The sequence below is a fragment of the Oncorhynchus nerka genome, unplaced genomic scaffold, assembly GCF_034236695.1.
Source record: "Oncorhynchus nerka isolate Pitt River unplaced genomic scaffold, Oner_Uvic_2.0 unplaced_scaffold_1607, whole genome shotgun sequence".
In the NCBI taxonomy this organism is placed as follows: Eukaryota; Metazoa; Chordata; class Actinopteri; order Salmoniformes; family Salmonidae; genus Oncorhynchus; species Oncorhynchus nerka.
In genome coordinates, this window is record NW_027039708.1 from 24,686 (window position 1) to 45,000 (window position 20,315).

Sequence of the window (20,315 nt, forward strand, 5' to 3'; positions counted from 1 at the left end):
GCTCATCAGCGAACTGTTGCTCATACTCGTCCTCTATCCCGAACATCTCGTCATACTCGTCCATTAGTAGTCAGTCAAGTTGACCGGTATGTACCGGACAGCCGAGGTGTATAATTATGATAATAATATCTATGCAATACTACTTTTTCAGTCGGTTCCGTGTTTGTTCGTTTTTGTTTTTCTTCTCCCGTCCCCGTCTGTCTGATCAATTTCGCGGTAAACTCTTTGGGTTAACTATTTCCGGGTTAATTTTGTTTTCTCGCTTGTGATTGGATGATCCAGACAAAGACTTAAGCTGCTTGTCCAATAGAAATCAACCAACTCCATTTGTAGGGGCTGTTATGGCGACGACACGCCAAACTGCGCATGTGCAGCCAGTCAAGAATCTAAGTCCACACTTTTGTGATATAAAATAGTTTCTGCCGAAGTGTTCCCGGAAGTCTCAAAATATTGCGCCTCTTGGTTTAGAAACTCTCTGATCCAGATATTCATGTTCCGGAGGGTGCTTCCGTTTCGGTCGGACCATGTTAGTTTGAGCAGCAGAATAATAAAACAAATTCTACACTACTGCGGATAAAACCAGAATTAAAACATTGCTGATAATTTCTCACACAAGATCTCTGTAAAAAAAAATGTAAAAAATAACATACGTTTCTTGTGAAAACAGAAAGACTTCAGGTGGAGAGGATAAAACGTGGGAGGTTCAACTCTACCGCTGGGTGACGGTGCTACTCGTGTCTGTCTACTAAAACAGCTGTCAACACAACTCATGTCTCCAGAGTTGACTTGTTGTTGATTTGGAAAGAAAAATTAATACGGTTTTTATACTGGACACCGAAAGCAAACTGGTGAGACATTTAATTCGATAACGACGTTGTTTATATTGACCTAAAGCATCGCAACCTGGACACATCTAATACTATAAACGGTGAAGTACGGGATAGACCGCAGGGGTAATAACCCGTAACGAGTTCAGCTCATCACGAAACTGTCAGCAACAACTAGCGGCTTTTACCTTGGATAACTTAAAACCCCCTAAAAATAAAATCTCTCTCAATTAAAGTGTAGCTAGTTAAATTCTTGTTAGTTTAGACTTTGAAATATTTATAAATATAAGTGGTTTAGTATGTAATAACTTTTACTCCTTAGTTTGTTGCCAGACAACGTTAGCTATCAGGAAGTGCTTGAGCAGCCAGGTGATACCATCCCTGGTGTCACCATGGTAACCACCAGGTAAGGTACCGGGAAGACCAAACTCCTGGGGCCCCTGCCCCCAGACACGACACCGCAGATTCAAATTACCCAGGACTAGGGTAAATACCAAAACGTGCACCCATGGGGGAGGGGGGCCCCAGGACTAGGGTAAATACCAAAACGTGCACCCATGGGGGAGGGGGGCCCCAGGACTAGGGTAAATACCAAAACGTGCACCCATGGGGGAGGGGGGCCCCAGGACTAGGGTAAATACCAAAACGTGTACCCATGGGGAGGGGGCCCCAGGACTAGGGTAAATACCAAAACGTGCACCCATGGGGGAGGGGGCCCCAGGACTAGGGTAAATACCAAAACGTGTACCCATGGGGGAGGGGGCCCCAGGACTAGGGTAAATACCAAAACGTGTACCCATGGGGGAGGGGGCCCCAGGACTAGGGTAAATACCAAAACGTGCACCCATGGGGGAGGGGGCCCAGGACCAAGCTGTAGAGGGAGAGTTAGTTAGTTAGTTAGTTAGTTAACTACTTAATAGTACTAGCTAGTTTATCTTCGTCTTACATGTGGTCGTTACTCTGCTGTTCTGAATCCAAAAATACCCGGAGGACAGGTACCTACAGTAGGAAGCTACTGGACACAGAGGTGAAGTGATTAGGGTTTCTGTGTGAAGGTTTTTATAGCAGGTTCATGGTTTTCTGCTAATGTAACCTCTTGGGTACTTGAAACCCACTCAAGACAGTGTTTTCGCCCACTGAGCAAAACCCCCCCTTGTGTAGACACATTATTGTGATTTAAACTTTAATTTATTTTCCTAACCCTGTTTTCTTAAAATCTGCATTGTTGGTTAAGGGCTTGTAAAGTAAAGCATTTCACTGTTGTATTTGGCAAATTAAATGTGATTTCTTTCTGTGGTAATAACGTTGTGTGTGTTGTTTTCCAGGAAAGTCTCACTGAAGTGTGGCAGCCCAGACAGGGTTGGCCACGCCCCCAGAGGAGGGGCTAAGACCAATGATGTAGACAAACTAAAGGACCGATTGGTCCTGTTCTCCGCTAACTCCTCACCCTCTTGTATGGAGCTGGCCAATAGGATCGCAGAGTGAGTCAATAGACCACACCCACTTTCCAGATGTTCCAGTTTACACCAGGGCTGTTGCAGATAGAAACGCCTTGACTAGAGTGGACATGATTCCCTCTTACTACACATCAGATAGAAACGCCTTGACTAGAGTGGACATGATTCCCTCTTACTACACGTCAGATAGAAACGCCATGATTAGAGTGGACATGATTCCCTCTTACTACACATCAGATAGAAACGCCTTGACTAGAGTGGACATGATTCCCCCAGGGTTAGCATGTTACCTTTCCCTCTGGTAGGAGACTGTAGCATGTTACCTTTCCCTCTGGTAGGAGACTGTAGCATGTTACCTTTCCCTCTGGTAGGAGACTGTAGCATGTTACCTTCCCCTCTGGTAGGAGACTGTAGCATGTTGCCTTTCCCTCTGGTAGGAGACTGTAGTTGAATAGCATGTTACCTTTCCCTCTGGTAGGAGACTGTAGCATGTTACATTTCCCTCTGGTAGGAGACTGTAGTTGAATAGCATGTTACCTTCCCCTCTGGTAGGAGACTGTAGTTGAATAGCATGTTACCTTTCCCTCTGGTAGGAGACTGTAGTTGAATAGCATGTTACCTTCCCCTCTGGTAGGAGACTGTAGTTGAATAGCATGTTACCTTTCCCTCTGGTAGGAGACTGTAGTTGAATAGCATGTTACCTTTCTCCTCTGGTAGGAGACTGTAGCATGTTACCTTTCCCTCTGGTAGGAGACTGTAGCATGTTACCTTTCCCTCTGGTAGGAGACTGTAGCATGTTACCTTTCCCTCTGGTAGGAGACTGTAGCATGTTACCTTTCCCTCTGGTAGGAGACTGTAGCATGTTACCTTTCCCTCTGGTAGGAGACTGTAGTTGAATAGCATGTTACCTTCCCCTCTGGTAGGAGACTGTAGCATGTTACCTTTCCCTCTGGTAGGAGACTGTAGTTGAATAGCATGCTACCTTTCCCTCTGGTAGGAGACTGTAGTTGAATAGCATGTTACCTTTCCCTCTGGTAGGAGACTGTAGTTGAATAGCATGTTACCTTTCCCTCTGGTAGGAGACTGTAGTTGAATAGCATGTTACCTTTCCCTCTGGTAGGAGACTGTAGTTGAATAGCATGTTACCTTTCCCTCTGGTAGGAGACTGTAGTTGAATAGCATGTTACCTTTCCCTCTGGTAGGAGACTGTAGTTGAATAGCATGTTACCTTTCCCTCTGGTAGGAGACTGTAGCATGTTACCTTTCCCTCTGGTAGGAGACTGTAGTTGAATAGCATGTTACCTTTCCCTCTGGTAGGAGACTGTAGCATGTTACCTTCCCCTCTGGTAGGAGACTGTAGCATGTTACCTTCCCCTCTGGTAGGAGACTGTAGTTGAATAGCATGTTACCTTTCCCTCTGGTAGGAGACTGTAGCATGTTACCTTCCCCTCTGGTAGGAGACTGTAGCATGTTACCTTCCCCTCTGGTAGGAGACTGTAGTTGAATAGCATGTTACCTTTCCCTCTGGTAGGAGACTGTAGCATGTTACCTTTCCCTCTGGTAGGAGACTGTAGTTGAATAGCATGTTACCTTCCCCTCTGGTAGGAGACTGTAGTTGAATAGCATGTTACCTTTCCCTCTGGTAGGAGACTGTAGTTGAATAGCATGTTACCTTTCCCTCTGGTAGGAGACTGTAGTTGAATAGCATGTTACCTTTCCCTCTGGTAGGAGACTGTAGTTGAATAGCATGTTACCTTTCCCTCTGGTAGGAGACTGTAGTTGAATAGCATGTTACCTTTCCCTCTGGTAGGAGACTGTAGCATGTTACCTTCCCCTCTGGTAGGAGACTGTAGTTGAATAGCATGTTACCTTTCCCTCTGGTAGGAGACTGTAGTTGAATAGCATGTTACCTTTCCCTCTGGTAGGAGACTGTAGCATGTTACCTTTCCCTCTGGTAGGAGACTGTAGTTGAATAGCATGTTACCTTTCCCTCTGGTAGGAGACTGTGTAGCATGTTACCTTTCCCTCTGGTAGGAGACTGTAGCATGTTACCTTCCCCTCTGGTAGGAGACTGTAGTTGAATAGCATGTTACCTTTCCCTCTGGTAGGAGACTGTAGTTGAATAGCATGTTACCTTTCCCTCTGGTAGGAGACTGTAGCATGTTACCTTTCCCTCTGGTAGGAGACTGTAGTTGAATAGCATGTTACCTTTCCCTCTGGTAGGAGACTGTAGTTGAATAGCATGTTACCTTTCCCTCTGGTAGGAGACTGTAGCATGTTACCTTTCCCTCTGGTAGGAGACTGTAGTTGAATAGCATGTTACCTTTCCCTCTGGTAGGAGACTGTAGCATGTTACCTTTCCCTCTGGTAGGAGACTGTAGTTGAATAGCATGTTACCTTTCCCTCTGGTAGGAGACTGTAGTTGAATAGCATGTTACCTTCCCCTCTGGTAGGAGACTGTAGCATGTTACCTTTCCCTCTGGTAGGAGACTGTAGTTGAATAGCATGTTACCTTTCCCTCTGGTAGGAGACTGTAGTTGAATAGCATGTTACCTTTCCCTCTGGTAGGAGACTGTAGTTGAGTATTATATAACATGCCTGTCTGTCTGTCTGCCTGCCTGCCTGCCTGTCTGTCTGTCTGCCTGTCTGTCTGTCTGTCTATTTAATACCTCTAGTTGAGTATTATATAACACCTCCTAACCCTAACCTGTCTGTCTGTCTGTCTGTCTGTCTGTCTGTCTGTCTGTCTAGTAACACCTCTAGTTGAGTATTATATAACACCTCCTAACCCTAACCTGTCTGTCTGTCTGTCTGTCTGTCTGTCTGTCTAGTAACACCTCTAGTTGAGTATTATATAACACCTCCTAACCTAACCTGTCTGTCTGTCTGTCTGTCTGTCTGTCTGTCTAGTAACACCTCTAGTTGAGTATTATATAACACCTCCTAACCCTAACCTGTCTGTCTGTCTGTCTGTCTGTCTGTCTGTCTGTCTGTCTGTCTAGTAACACCTCTAGTTGAGTATTATATAACACCTCCTAACCCTAACCTGTCTGTCTGTCTGTCTGTCTAGTAACACCTCTAGTTGAGTATTATATAACACCTCCTAACCCTAACTGTCTGTCTGTCTGTCTGTCTGTCTGTCTGTCTGTCTGTCTGTCTGTCTAGTAACACCTCTAGTTGAGTATTATATAACACCTCCTAACCCTAACCTGTCTGTCTGTCTGTCTGTCTGTCTGTCTGTCTGTCTGTCTGTCTGTCTGTCTGTCTAGTAACACCTCTAGTTGAGTATTATATAACACCTCCTAACCCTAACCTGTCTGTCTGTCTGTCTGTCTGTCTGTCTGTCTGTCTGTCTGTCTGTCTAGTAACACCTCTAGTTGAGTATTATATAACACCTCCTAACCCTAACCTGTCTGTCTGTCTGTCTGTCTGTCTGTCTGTCTGTCTAGTAACACCTCTAGTTGAGTATTATATAACACCTCCTAACCCTAACCTGTCTGTCTGTCTGTCTGTCTGTCTGTCTGTCTGTCTGTCTGTCTAGTAACACCTCTAGTTGAGTATTATATAACACCTCCTAACCCTAACCTGTCTGTCTGTCTGTCTACCTGTCTGTCTGTCTGTCTGTCTAGTAACACCTCTAGTTGAGTATTATATAACACCTCCTAACCCTAACCTGTCTGTCTGTCTGCCTGTCTGTCTACCTGTCTAGTAACACCTCTAGTTGAGTATTATATAACACCTCCTAACCCTAACCTGTCTGTCTGTCTGTCTGTCTGTCTGTCTGTCTGTCTGTCTGTCTGTCTAGTAACACCTCTAGTTGAGTATTATATAACACCTCCTAACCCTAACCTGTCTGTCTGTCTGCCTGTCTGTCTAGTAACACCTCTAGTTGAGTATTATATAACACCTCCTAACCCTAACCCTGTCTGTCTCTGTCTGTCTGTCTGTCTGTCTGTCTGTCTAGTAACACCTCTAGTTGAGTATTATATAACACCTCCTAACCCTAACCTGTCTGTCTGTCTGTCTGTCTAGTGTCTAGTAACACCTCTAGTTGAGTATTATATAACACCTCCTAACCCTAACCTGTCTGTCTGTCTGCCTGTCTGTCTGTCCTGTCTGCCTGTCTGTCTGTCTGTCTGTCTGTCTGTCTAGTAACACCTCTAGTTGAGTATTATATAACACCTCCTAACTGTCTGTCTGTCTCTGTCTGTCTGTCTGTCTGTCTAGTAACACCTCTAGTTGAGTATTATATAACACCTCCTAACCCTAACCTGTCTGTCTGCCTGTCTGCTGTCTGTCTGTCTGTCTGTCTGTCTGTCTGTCTAGTAACACCTCTAGTTGAGTATTATATAACACCTAACCCTAACCTGTCTGTCTGTCTGTCTGTCTGTCTGTCTAGTCTATATAACACCTCTGTCTGTCTGTCTGTCTGTCTGTCTGTCTGTCTGTCTGTCTGTCTGTCTAGTAACACCTCTAGTTGAGTATTATATAACACCTCCTAACCCTAACCTGTCTGTCTGTCTGTCTGTCTGTCTGTCTAGTAACACCTCTAGTTGAGTATTATATAACACCTCCTAACCCTAACCTGTCTGTCTGTCTGTCTGTCTGTCTGTCTGTCTAGTAACACCTCTAGTTGAGTATTATATAACACCTCCTAACCCTAACCTGTCTGTCTGTCTGTCTGTCTGTCTGGCTGTCTAGTAACACCTCTAGTTGAGTATTATATAACACCTCCTAACCCTAACCTGTCTGTCTGTCTGTCTGTCTGTCTGTCTAGTAACACCTCTAGTTGAGTATTATATAACACCTCCTAACCCTAACCTGTCTGTCTGTCTGTCTGTCTGTCTGTCTGTCTGTCTAGTAACACCTCTAGTTGAGTATTATATAACACCTCCTAACCCTAACCTGTCTGTCTACCTGTCTGTCTGTGTCTGTCTGTCTGTCTGTCTGTCTAGTAACACCTCTAGTTGAGTATTATATAACACCTCCTAACCCTAACCTGTCTGTCTGTCTGTCTGTCTGTCTGTCTGTCTGTCTGTCTAGTAACACCTCTAGTTGAGTATTATATAACACCTCCTAACCCTAACCTGTCTGTCTGTCTGTCTGTCTGTCTGTCTAGTAACACCTCTAGTTGAGTATTATATAACACCTCCTAACCCTAACCTGTCTGTCTGTCTGTCTGTCTGTCTGTCTGTCTGTCTAGTAACACCTCTAGTTGAGTATTATATAACACCTCCTAACCCTAACCTGTCTGTCTGTCTGTCTGTCTGTCTGTCTGTCTGTCTGTCTGTCTAGTAACACCTCTAGTTGAGTATTATATAACACCTCCTAACCCTAACCTGTCTGTCTGTCTGTCTGTCTGTCTGTCTGTCTAGTAACACCTCTAGTTGAGTATTATATAACACCTCCTAACCCTAACCTGTCTGTCTGTCTGTCTGTCTGTCTGTCTGTCTAGTAACACCTCTAGTTGAGTAGTATATAACACCTCCTAACCCTAACCTGTCTGTCTGTCTGTCTAGTAACACCTCTAGTTGAGTATTATATAACACCTCCTAACCCTAACCTGTCTGTCTGTCTGTCTGTCTGTCTGTCTGTCTGTCTGTCTAGTAACACCTCTAGTTGAGTATTATATAACACCTCCTAACCCTAACCTGTCTGTCTGTCTGTCTGTCTGTCTGTCTAGTAACACCTCTAGTTGAGTATTATATAACACCTCCTAACCCTAACCTGTCTGTCTGTCTGTCTGTCTGTCTGTCTGTCTAGTAACACCTCTAGTTGAGTATTATATAACACCTCCTAACCCTAACCTGTCTGTCTACCTGTCTGTCTGTCTGTCTGTCTGTCTGTCTGTCTAGTAACACCTCTAGTTGAGTATTATATAACACCTCCTAACCCTAACCTGTCTGTCTGTCTGTCTGTCTGTCTGTCTGTCTGTCTGTCTAGTAACACCTCTAGTTGAGTATTATATAACACCTCCTAACCCTAACCTGTCTGTCTACCTGTCTGTCTGTCTGTCTGTCTGTCTAGTAACACCTCTAGTTGAGTATTATATAACACCTCCTAACCCTAACCTGTCTGTCTGTCTGTCTGTCTGTCTGTCTGTCTGTCTGTCTGTCTGTCTGTCTGTCTGTCTGTCTGTCTGTCTGTCTAGTAACACCTCTAGTTGAGTATTATATAACACCTCCTAACCCTAACCTGTCTGTCTGTCTGTCTGTCTGTCTGTCTGTCTGTCTGTCTGTCTAGTAACACCTCTAGTTGAGTATTATATAACACCTCCTAACCCTAACCTGTCTGTCTGTCTGTCTGTCTGTCTAGTAACACCTCTAGTTGAGTATTATATAACACCTCCTAACCCTAACCTGTCTGTCTGTCTGTCTGTCTGTCTGTCTGTCTGTCTGTCTAGTAACACCTCTAGTTGAGTATTATATAACACCTCCTAACCCTAACTGTCTGTCTGTCTGTCTGTCTGTCTGTCTGTCTGTCTGTCTGTCTGTCTAGTAACACCTCTAGTTGAGTATTATATAACACCTCCTAACCCTAACCTGTCTGTCTGTCTGTCTGCCTGTCTGTCTGTCTGTCTGTCTGTCTAGTAACACCTCTAGTTGAGTATTATATAACACCTCCTAACCCTAACCTGTCTGTCTGTCTGTCTGTCTGTCTGTCTGTCTAGTAACACCTCTAGTTGAGTATTATATAACACCTCCTAACCCTAACCTGTCTGTCTGTCTGTCTGTCTAGTAACACCTCTAGTTGAGTATTATATAACACCTCCTAACCCTAACCTGTCTGTCTGTCTGTCTGTCTGTCTGTCTGTCTAGTAACACCTCTAGTTGAGTATTATATAACACCTCCTAACCTGTCTGTCTGTCTGTCTGTCTGTCTGTCTGTCTGTCTGTCTGTCTGTCTGTCTGTCTGTCTAGTAACACCTCTAGTTGAGTATTATATAACACCTCCTAACCCTACCTGTCTGTCTGTCTGTCTGTCTGTCTGTCTGTCTAGTAACACCTCTAGTTGAGTATTATATAACACCTCCTAACCCTAACCTGTCTGTCTAGTCTGTCTGTCTGTCTGTCTGTCTGTCTGTCTAGTAACACCTCTAGTTGAGTATTATATAACACCTCCCTAACCCTAACTGTCTGTCTGTCTGTCTGTCTGTCTGTCTGTCTGTCTGTCTGTCTAGTAACACCTCTAGTTGAGTATTATATAACACCTCCTAACCCTAACCTGTCTGTCTGTCTGTCTGTCTGTCTGTCTAGTAACACCTCTAGTTGAGTATTATATAACACCTCCTAACCCTAACTGTCTGTCTGTCTGTCTGTCTGTCTGTCTGTCTGTCTGTCTGTCTGTCTAGTAACACCTCTAGTTGAGTATTATATAACACCTCCTAACCCTAACCTGTCTGTCTGTCTGTCTGTCTGTCTGTCTGTCTGTCTGTCTGTCTAGTAACACCTCTAGTTGAGTATTATATAACACCTCCTAACCCTAACCTGTCTGTCTGTCTGTCTGTCTGTCTGTCTGTCTGTCTGTCTAGTAACACCTCTAGTTGAGTATTATATAACACCTCCTAACCCTAACCTGTCTGTCTGTCTGTCTGTCTGTCTGTCTAGTAACACCTCTAGTTGAGTATTATATAACACCTCCTAACCCTAACCTGTCTGTCTGTCTGTCTGTCTGTCTGTCTGTCTGTCTAGTAACACCTCTAGTTGAGTATTATATAACACCTCCTAACCCTAACCTGTCTGTCTGTCTGTCTGTCTGTCTGTCTAGTAACACCTCTAGTTGAGTATTATATAACACCTCCTAACCCTAACCTGTCTGTCTGTCTGTCTGTCTGTCTGTCTAGTAACACCTCTAGTTGAGTATTATATAACACCTCCTAACCCTAACCTGTCTGTCTGTCTGTCTGTCTGTCTAGTAACACCTCTAGTTGAGTATTATATAACACCTCCTAACCCTAACCTGTCTGTCTAGTAACACCTCTAGTTGAGTATTATATGTCTGTCTGTCTGTCTGTCTGTCTGTCTGTCTAGTAACACCTCTAGTTGAGTATTATATAACACCTCCTAACCCTAACCTGTCTGTCTGTCTGTCTGTCTGTCTGTCTAGTAACACCTCTAGTTGAGTATTATATAACACCTCCTAACCCTAACCTGTCTGTCTGTCTGTCTGTCTGTCTGTCTGTCTGTCTGTCTGTCTGTCTGTCTAGTAACACCTCTAGTTGAGTATTATATAACACCTCCTAACCCTAACCTGTCTGTCTGTCTGTCTAGTTGAGTATTATATAACACCTCTGTCTGTCTGTCTGTCTGTCTGTCTAGTAACACCTCTAGTTGAGTATTATATAACACCTCCTAACCCTAACCTGTCTGTCTGTCTGTCTGTCTGTCTGTCTGTCTGTCTGTCTGTCTGTCTGTCTAGTAACACCTCTAGTTGAGTATTATATAACACCTCCTAACCCTAACCCTAACCTGTCTGCCTGTCTGTCTGTCTGTCTGTCTGTCTGTCTAGTAACACCTCTAGTTGAGTATTATATAACACCTCCTAACCCTAACCTGTCTGTCTGTCTGTCTGTCTGTCTGTCTAGTAACACCTCTAGTTGAGTATTATATAACACCTCCTAACCCTAACCTGTCTGTCTGTCTGTCTGTCTGTCTGTCTAGTAACACCTCTAGTTGAGTATTATATAACACCTCCTAACCCTAACTGTCTGTCTGTCTGTCTGTCTGTCTGTCTGTCTGTCTAGTAACACCTCTAGTTGAGTATTATATAACACCTCCTAACCCTAACCTGTCTGTCTGTCTGTCTGTCTGTCTGTCTGTCTGTCTGTCTGTCTAGTAACACCTCTAGTTGAGTATTATATAACACCTCCTAACCCTAACTGTCTGTCTGTCTGTCTGTCTGTCTGTCTGTCTAGTAACACCTCTAGTTGAGTATTATATAACACCTCTAACCCTAACCCTGTCTGTCTGTCTGTCTGTCTGTCTGTCTGTCTGTCTAGTAACACCTCTAGTTGAGTATTATATAACACCTCCTAACCTGTCTGTCTGTCTGTCTGTCTGTCTGTCTGTCTAGTAACACCTCTAGTTGAGTATTATATAACACCTCCTAACCCTAACCTGTCTGTCTGTCTGTCTGTCTGTCTGTCTGTCTGTCTGTCTGTCTGTCTAGTAACACCTCTAGTTGAGTATTATATAACACCTCCTAACCCTAACTGTCTGTCTGTCTGTCTGTCTGTCTGTCTGTCTGTCTGTCTGTCTAGTAACACCTCTAGTTGAGTATTATATAACACCTCCTAACCCTAACCTGTCTGTCTGTCTGTCTGTCTGTCTGTCTGTCTGTCTGTCTGTCTGTCTAGTAACACCTCTAGTTGAGTATTATATAACACCTCCTAACCCTAACCTGTCTGTCTGTCTGTCTGTCTAGTAACACCTCTAGTTGAGTATTATATAACACCTCCTAACCCTAACTGTCTGTCTGTCTGTCTGTCTGTCTAGTAACACCTCTAGTTGAGTATTATATAACACCTCCTAACCCTGTCTGTCTGTCTGTCTGTCTGTCTGTCTGTCTGTCTAGTAACACCTCTAGTTGAGTATTATATAACACCTCCTAACCCCCTGTCTGTCTGTCTGTCTGTCTGTCTGTCTGTCTGTCTGTCTAGTAACACCTCTAGTTGAGTATTATATAACACCTCCTAACCCTAACTGTCTGTCTGTCTGTCTGTCTGTCTGTCTGTCTGTCTGTCTGTCTAGTAACACCTCTAGTTGAGTATTATATAACACCTCCTAACCCTAACCTGTCTGTCTGTCTGTCTGTCTGTCTGTCTGTCTAGTAACACCTCTAGTTGAGTATTATATAACACCTCCTAACCCTAACCTGTCTGTCTGTCTGTCTGTCTGTCTGTCTAGTAACACCTCTAGTTGAGTATTATATAACACCTCCTAACCCTAACCTGTCTGTCTGTCTGTCTGTCTGTCTGTCTAGTAACACCTCTAGTTGAGTATTATATAACACCTCCTAGTAACACCTCTAGTTGAGTATTATATAACACCTCCTAACCCTAACTGTCTGTCTGTCTGTCTGTCTGTCTGTCTAGTCACCTAGTAACACCTCTAGTTGAGTATTATATAACACCTCCTAACCCTAACCTGTCTGTCTGTCTGTCTGTCTGTCTGTCTGTCTGTCTGTCTGTCTGTCTAGTAACACCTCTAGTTGAGTATTATATAACACCTCCTAACCCTAACCTGTCTGTCTGTCTGTCTGTCTGTCTGTCTGTCTGTCTGTCTAGTAACACCTCTAGTTGAGTATTATATAACACCTCCTAACCCTAACCTGTCTGTCTGTCTGTCTGTCTGTCTGTCTAGTAACACCTCTAGTTGAGTATTATATAACACCTCCTAACCCTAACCTGTCTGTCTGTCTGTCTGTCTGTCTGTCTGTCTAGTAACACCTCTAGTTGAGTATTATATAACACCTCCTAACCCTAACCTGTCTGTCTGTCTGTCTGTCTGTCTGTCTGTCTAGTAACACCTCTAGTTGAGTATTATATAACACCTCCTAACCTGTCTGTCTGTCTGTCTGTCTGTCTAGTAACACCTCTAGTTGAGTATTATATAACACCTCCTAACCCTAACCTGTCTGTCTGTCTGTCTGTCTGTCTAGTAACACCTCTAGTTGAGTATTATATAACACCTCCTAACCCTAACCTGTCTGTCTGTCTGTCTGTCTGTCTAGTAACACCTCTAGTTGAGTATTATATAACACCTCCTAACCTGTCTGTCTGTCTGTCTGTCTGTCTGTCTGTCTGTCTGTCTAGTAACACCTCTAGTTGAGTATTATATAACACCTCCTAACCCTAACCTGTCTGTCTGTCTGTCTGTCTGTCTAGTAACACCTCTAGTTGAGTATTATATAACACCTCCTAACCCTAACCTGTCTGTCTGTCTGTCTGTCTGTCTAGTAACACCTCTAGTTGAGTATTATATAACACCTCCTAACCCTAACCTGTCTGTCTGTCTGTCTGTCTGTCTGTCTGTCTGTCTGTCTAGTAACACCTCTAGTTGAGTATTATATAACACCTCCTAACCCTAACCTGTCTGTCTGTCTGTCTGTCTAGTAACACCTCTAGTTGAGTATTATATAACACCTCCTAACCCTAACCTGTCTGTCTGTCTGTCTGTCTGTCTGTCTAGTAACACCTCTAGTTGAGTATTATATAACACCTCCTAACCCTAACCTGTCTGTCTGTCTGTCTGTCTGTCTGTCTGTCTGTCTGTCTGTCTAGTAACACCTCTAGTTGAGTATTATATAACACCTCCTAACCCTAACCTGTCTGTCTGTCTGTCTGTCTGTCTGTCTGTCTAGTAACACCTCTAGTTGAGTATTATATAACACCTCCTAACCCTAACCTGTCTGTCTGTCTGTCTGTCTGTCTGTCTGTCTGTCTGTCTGTCTGTCTAGTAACACCTCTAGTTGAGTATTATATAACACCTCCTAACCCTAACCTGTCTGTCTGTCTGTCTGTCTGTCTGTCTAGTAACACCTCTAGTTGAGTATTATATAACACCTCCTAACCCTAACCTGTCTGTCTGTCTGTCTGTCTGTCTGTCTGTCTGTCTAGTAACACCTCTAGTTGAGTATTATATAACACCTCCTAACCCTAACCTGTCTGTCTGTCTGTCTGTCTGTCTGTCTAGTAACACCTCTAGTTGAGTATTATATAACACCTCCTAACCCTAACCTGTCTGTCTGTCTGTCTGTCTGTCTGTCTAGTAACACCTCTAGTTGAGTATTATATAACACCTCCTAACCCTAACCCTGTCTGTCTGTCTGTCTGTCTGTCTGTCTGTCTAGTAACACCTCTAGTTGAGTATTATATAACACCTCCTAACCCTAACCTGTCTGTCTGTCTGTCTGTCTGTCTGTCTGTCTGTAACACCTCTAGTTGTATTATATAACACCTAACCCTAACCTCTGTCTGTCTGTCTGTCTGTCTGTCTAGTAACACCTCTAGTTGAGTATTATATAACACCTCCTAACCCTAACTGTCCTAACTGTCTGTCTGTCTGTCTGTCTGTCTAGTAACACCTCTAGTTGAGTATTATATAACACCTCTAACCCTAACCTGTCTGTCTGTCTGTCTGTAACACCTCTAGTTGAGTAACACCTCTAGTTTATATAACACCTCCTAACCCTAACCTGTCTGTCTCTGTCTGTCTGTCTGTCTAGTAACACCTCTAGTTGAGTATTATATAACACCTCCTAACCCTAACCTGTCTGTCTGTCTGTCTGTCTGTCTGTCTGTTGTAACACCTCTAGTTGAGTATTATATAACACCTCCTAACCCTAACCTGTCTGTCTGTCTGTCTGTCTGTCTGTCTAGTAACACCTCTAGTTGAGTATTATATAACACCTCCTAACCCTAACCTGTCTGTCTGTCTGTCTGTCTGTCTGTCTGTCTAGTAACACCTCTAGTTGAGTATTATATAACACCTCCTAACCCTAACCTGTCTGTCTGTCTGTCTGTCTGTCTGTCTGTCTGTCTAGTAACACCTCTAGTTGAGTATTATATAACACCTCCTAACCCTAACCTGTCTGTCTGTCTGTCTGTCTGTCTAGTAACACCTCTAGTTGAGTATTATATAACACCTCCTAACCCTAACCTGTCTGTCTGTCTGTCTGTCTAGTAACACCTCTAGTTGAGTATTATATAACACCTCCTAACCCTGTCTGTCTGTCTGTCTGTCTGTCTGTCTGTCTGTCTAGTAACACCTCTAGTTGAGTATTATATAACACCTCCTAACCCTAACCTGTCTGTCTGTCTGTCTGTCTGTCTGTCTGTCTAGTAACACCTCTAGTTGAGTATTATATAACACCTCCTAACCCTAACCTGTCTGTCTGTCTGTCTGTCTGTCTGTCTAGTAACACCTCTAGTTGAGTATTATATAACACCTCCTAACCCTAACTGTCTGTCTGTCTGTCTGTCTGTCTGTCTGTCTGTCTGTCTAGTAACACCTCTAGTTGAGTATTATATAACACCTCCTAACCCTAACCTGTCTGTCTGTCTGTCTGTCTGTCTGTCTAGTAACACCTCTAGTTGAGTATTATATAACACCTCCTAACCTGTCTGTCTGTCTGTCTGTCTGTCTAGTAACACCTCTAGTTGAGTATTATATAACACCTCCTAACCCTAACCTGTCTGTCTGTCTGTCTGTCTGTCTGTCTGTCTAGTAACACCTCTAGTTGAGTATTATATAACACCTCCTAACCCTAACCTGTCTGTCTGTCTGTCTGTCTGTCTGTCTGTCTAGTAACACCTCTAGTTGAGTATTATATAACACCTCCTAACCCTAACCTGTCTGTCTGTCTGTCTGTCTGTCTGTCTGTCTGTCTAGTAACACCTCTAGTTGAGTATTATATAACACCTCCTAACCCTAACCTGTCTGTCTGTCTGTCTGTCTGTCTGTCTGTCTGTCTGTCTAGTAACACCTCTAGTTGAGTATTATATAACACCTCCTAACCCTAACCTGTCTGTCTGTCTGTCTGTCTGTCTGTCTGTCTGTCTGTCTAGTAACACCTCTAGTTGAGTATTATATAACACCTCCTAACCCTAACCTGTCTGTCTGTCTACCTGTCTGTCTGTCTAGTAACACCTCTAGTTGAGTATTATATAACACCTCCTAACCCTAACCTGTCTGTCTGTCTGTCTGTCTGTCTGTCTGTCTGTCTGTCTGTCTAGTAACACCTCTAGTTGAGTATTATATAACACCTCCTAACCCTAACCTGTCTGTCTGTCTGTCTGTCTGTCTGTCTAGTAACACCTCTAGTTGAGTATTATATAACACCTCCTAACCCTAACCTGTCTGTCTGTCTGTCTGTCTGTCTGTCTGTCTAGTAACACCTCTAGTTGAGTATTATATAACACCTCCTAACCCTAACCTGTCTGTCTGTCTGTCTGTCTGTCTGTCTGTCTAGTAACACCTCTAGTTGAGTATTATATAACACCTCCTAACCTAACCTAGTGTCTGTCTGTCTGTCTGTCTGTCTGTCTGTCTGTCTAGTAACACCTCTAGTTGAGTATTATATAACACCTCCTAACCCTAACCTGTCTGTCTGTCTGTCTGTCTGTCTGTCTGTCTAGTAACACCTCTAGTTGAGTATTATATAACACCTCCTAACCCTAACCTGTCTGTCTGTCTGTCTGTCTGTCTGTCTGTCTGTCTAGTAACACCTCTAGTTGAGTATTTATATAACTAACCTCCTAACCCTGTCTGTCTGTCTGTCTGTCTGTCTGTCTGTCTAGTAACACCTCTAGTTGAGTATTATATAACACCTCCTAACCCTAACCTGTCTGTCTGTCTGTCTGTCTGTCTGTCTGTCTGTCTCTGTCTAGTAACACCTCTAGTTGAGTATTATATAACACCTCCTAACCCTAACCTGTCTGTCTGTCTGTCTGTCTGTCTAGTAACACCTCTAGTTGAGTATTATATAACACCTCCTAACCCTAACCTGTCTGTCTCTGTCTGTCTGTCTGTCTGTCTGTCTGTCTAGTAACTCTAGTAACCTCTAGTTGAGTATTATATAACACCTCCTAACCCTAACCTGTGTCTGTCTGTCTGTCTGTCTGTCTGTCTGTCTAGTAACACCTCTAGTTGAGTATTATATAACACCTCCTAACCCTAACCTGTCTGTCTGTCTCTGTCTGTCTGTCTAGTAACACCTCTAGTTGAGTATTATATAACACCTCCTAACCCTAACTGTCTGTCTGTCTGTCTGTCTGTCTGTCTGTCTAGTAACACCTCTAGTTGAGTATTATATAACACCTCCTAACCCTAACCTGTCTGTCTGTCTGTCTGTCTGTCTGTCTGTCTAGTAACACCTCTAGTTGAGTATTATATAACACCTCCTAACCCTAACCTGTCTGTCTGTCTGTCTGTCTGTCTGTCTGTCTGTCTAGTAACACCTCTAGTTGAGTATTATATAACACCTCCTAACCCTAACCTGTCTGTCTGTCTGTCTGTCTGTCTGTCTAGTAACACCTCTAGTTGAGTATTATATAACACCTCCTAACCCTAACCTGTCTGTCTGTCTGTCTGTCTGTCTGTCTGTCTAGTAACACCTCTAGTTGAGTATTATATAACACCTCCTAACCCTAACCTGTCTGTCTGTCTGTCTGTCTGTCTAGTAACACCTCTAGTTGAGTATTATATAACACCTCCTAACCCTAACCTGTCTGTCTGTCTGTCTGTCTGTCTGTCTGTCTGTCTGTCTGTAACACCTCTAGTTGAGTATTATATAACACCTCCTAACCCTAACTGTCTGTCTGTCTGTCTGTCTGTCTGTCTGTCTAGTAACACCTCTAGTTGAGTATTATATAACACCTCCTAACCCTAAACCTGTCTGTCTGTCTGTCTGTCTGTCTGTCTGTCTGTCTGTCTGTCTAGTAACACCTCTAGTTGAGTATTATATAACACCTCCTAACCCTAACCTGTCTGTCTGTCTGTCTGTCTGTCTGTCTGTCTAGTAACACCTCTAGTTGAGTATTATATAACACCTCCTAACCCTAACCTGTCTGTCTGTCTGTCTGTCTGTCTGTCTGTCTGTCTAGTAACACCTCTAGTTGAGTATTATATAACACCTCCTAACCCTAACCTGTCTGTCTGTCTGTCTGTCTGTCTGTCTGTCTAGTAACACCTCTAGTTGAGTATTATATAACACCTCCTAACCCTAACCTGTCTGTCTGTCTGTCTGTCTGTCTGTCTGTCTGTCTAGTAACACCTCTAGTTGAGTATTATATAACACCTCCTAACCCTAACCTGTGTCTGTCTGTCTGTCTGTCTGTCTGTCTAGTAACACCTCTAGTTGAGTATTATATAACACCTCCTAACCCTAACCTGTCTGTCTGTCTGTCTGTCTGTCTGTCTAGTAACACCTCTAGTTGAGTATTATATAACACCTCCTAACCCTAACCTGTAACCCTGTCTGTCTGTCTGTCTGTCTGTCTGTCTGTCTAGTAACACCTCTAGTTGAGTATTATATAACACCTCCTAACCCTAACCTGTCTGTCTGTCTGTCTGTCTGTCTGTCTGTCTGTCTGTCTGTCTAGTAACACCTCTAGTTGAGTATTATATAACACCTCCTAACCCTAACCTGTCTGTCTGTCTGTCTGTCTGTCTGTCTGTCTGTCTAGTAACACCTCTAGTTGAGTATTATATAACACCTCCTAACCCTAACCTGTCTGTCTGTCTGTCTGTCTGTCTGTCTGTAGTAACACCTCTAGTTGAGTATTATATAACACCTCCTAACCTAACCTGTCTAACCTGTCTGTCTGTCTGTCTGTCTGTCTGTCTAGTAACACCTCTAGTTGAGTATTATATAACACCTCCTAACCCTAACCTGTCTGTCTGTCTGTCTGTCTGTAGGACACCTGGTGTCTGTCTGTCTGTCTGTCTGTCTGTCTGTCTGTCTAGTAACACCTCTAGTTGAGTATTATATAACACCTCCTAACCCTAACCTGTCTGTCTGTCTGTCTGTCTGTCTAGTAACACCTCTAGTTGAGTATTATATAACACCTCCTAACCCTAACCTGTCTGTCTGTCTGTCTGTCTGTCTGTCTAGTAACACCTCTAGTTGAGTATTATATAACACCTCCTAACCCTAACCTGTCTGTCTGTCTGTCTGTCTGTCTGTCTGTCTAGTAACACCTCTAGTTGAGTATTATATAACACCTCCTAACCCTAACCTGTCTGTCTGTCTGTCTGTCTGTCTGTCTGTCTGTCTGTCTAGTAACACCTCTAGTTGAGTATTATATAACACCTCCTAACCCTAACCTGTCTGTCTGTCTGTCTAGTAACACCTCTAGTTGAGTATTATATAACACCTCCTAACCCTAACCTGTCTGTCTGTCTGTCTGTCTGTCTGTCTCTGTCTGTCTAACACCTCTAGTTGAGTATTATATAACACCTCCTAACCCTAACCTGTCTGTCTGTCTGTCTGTCTAGTAACACCTCTAGTTGAGTATTATATAACACCTCCTAACCCTAACCTGTCTGTCTGTCTGTCTGTCTGTCTGTCTGTTTAGTAACACCTCTAGTTGAGTATTATATAACACCTCCTAACCCTAACCTGTCTGTCTGTCTGTCTGTCTGTCTGTCTGTCTGTCTGTCTAGTAACACCTCTAGTTGAGTATTATATAACACCTCCTAACCCTAACCTGTCTGTCTGTCTGTCTGTCTAGTAACACCTCTAGTTGAGTATTATATAACACCTCCTAACCCTAACTGTCTGTCTGTCTGTCTGTCTGTCTAGTAACACCTCTAGTTGAGTATTATATAACACCTCCTAACCCTAACCTGTCTGTCTGTCTGTCTGTCTGTCTGTCTGTCTGTCTGTCTAGTAACACCTCTAGTTGAGTATTATATAACACCTCCTAACCCTAACCTGTCTGTCTGTCTGTCTGTCTGTCTGTCAGTTTATAACAGGATACACCTGGTCTGTCTGTCTGTCTGTCTGTCTGTCTGTCTGTCTAGTAACACCTCTAGTTGAGTATTATATAACACCTCCTAACCCTAACCTGTCTGTCTGTCTGTCTGTCTGTCTGTCTGTCTGTCTGTCTGTCTGTCTGTCTAGTAACACCTCTAGTTGAGTATTATATAACACCTCCTAACCCTAACCTGTCTGTCTGTCTACCTGTCTGTCTGTCTAGTAACACCTCTAGTTGAGTATTATATAACACCTCCTAACCCTAACCCTGTCTGTCTGTCTGTCTGTCTGTCTGTCTGTCTAGTAACACCTCTAGTTGAGTATTATATAACACCTCCTAACCCTAACCTGTCTGTCTGTCTACCTGTCTGTCTGTCTAGTAACACCTCTAGTTGAGTATTATATAACACCTCCTAACCCTAACCTGTCTGTCTGTCTGTCTGTCTGTCTGTCTAGTAACACCTCTAGTTGAGTATTATATAACACCTCCTAACCCTAACCTGTCTGTCTGTCTGTCTGTCTGTCTGTCTGTCTAGTACCTGGTAACCGTCAG

The 20,315-nt window shown here is 43.4% G+C and overlaps 1 pseudogene; it reads left to right on the forward strand.

Annotated features, from left to right (window-relative positions):
• Positions 1-526: 526 nt before the first annotated feature.
• Positions 527-20,315, forward strand: part of LOC135568335 (phosphoribosyl pyrophosphate synthase-associated protein 2-like) — a 56,407-nt pseudogene continuing 36,618 nt past the window's right edge.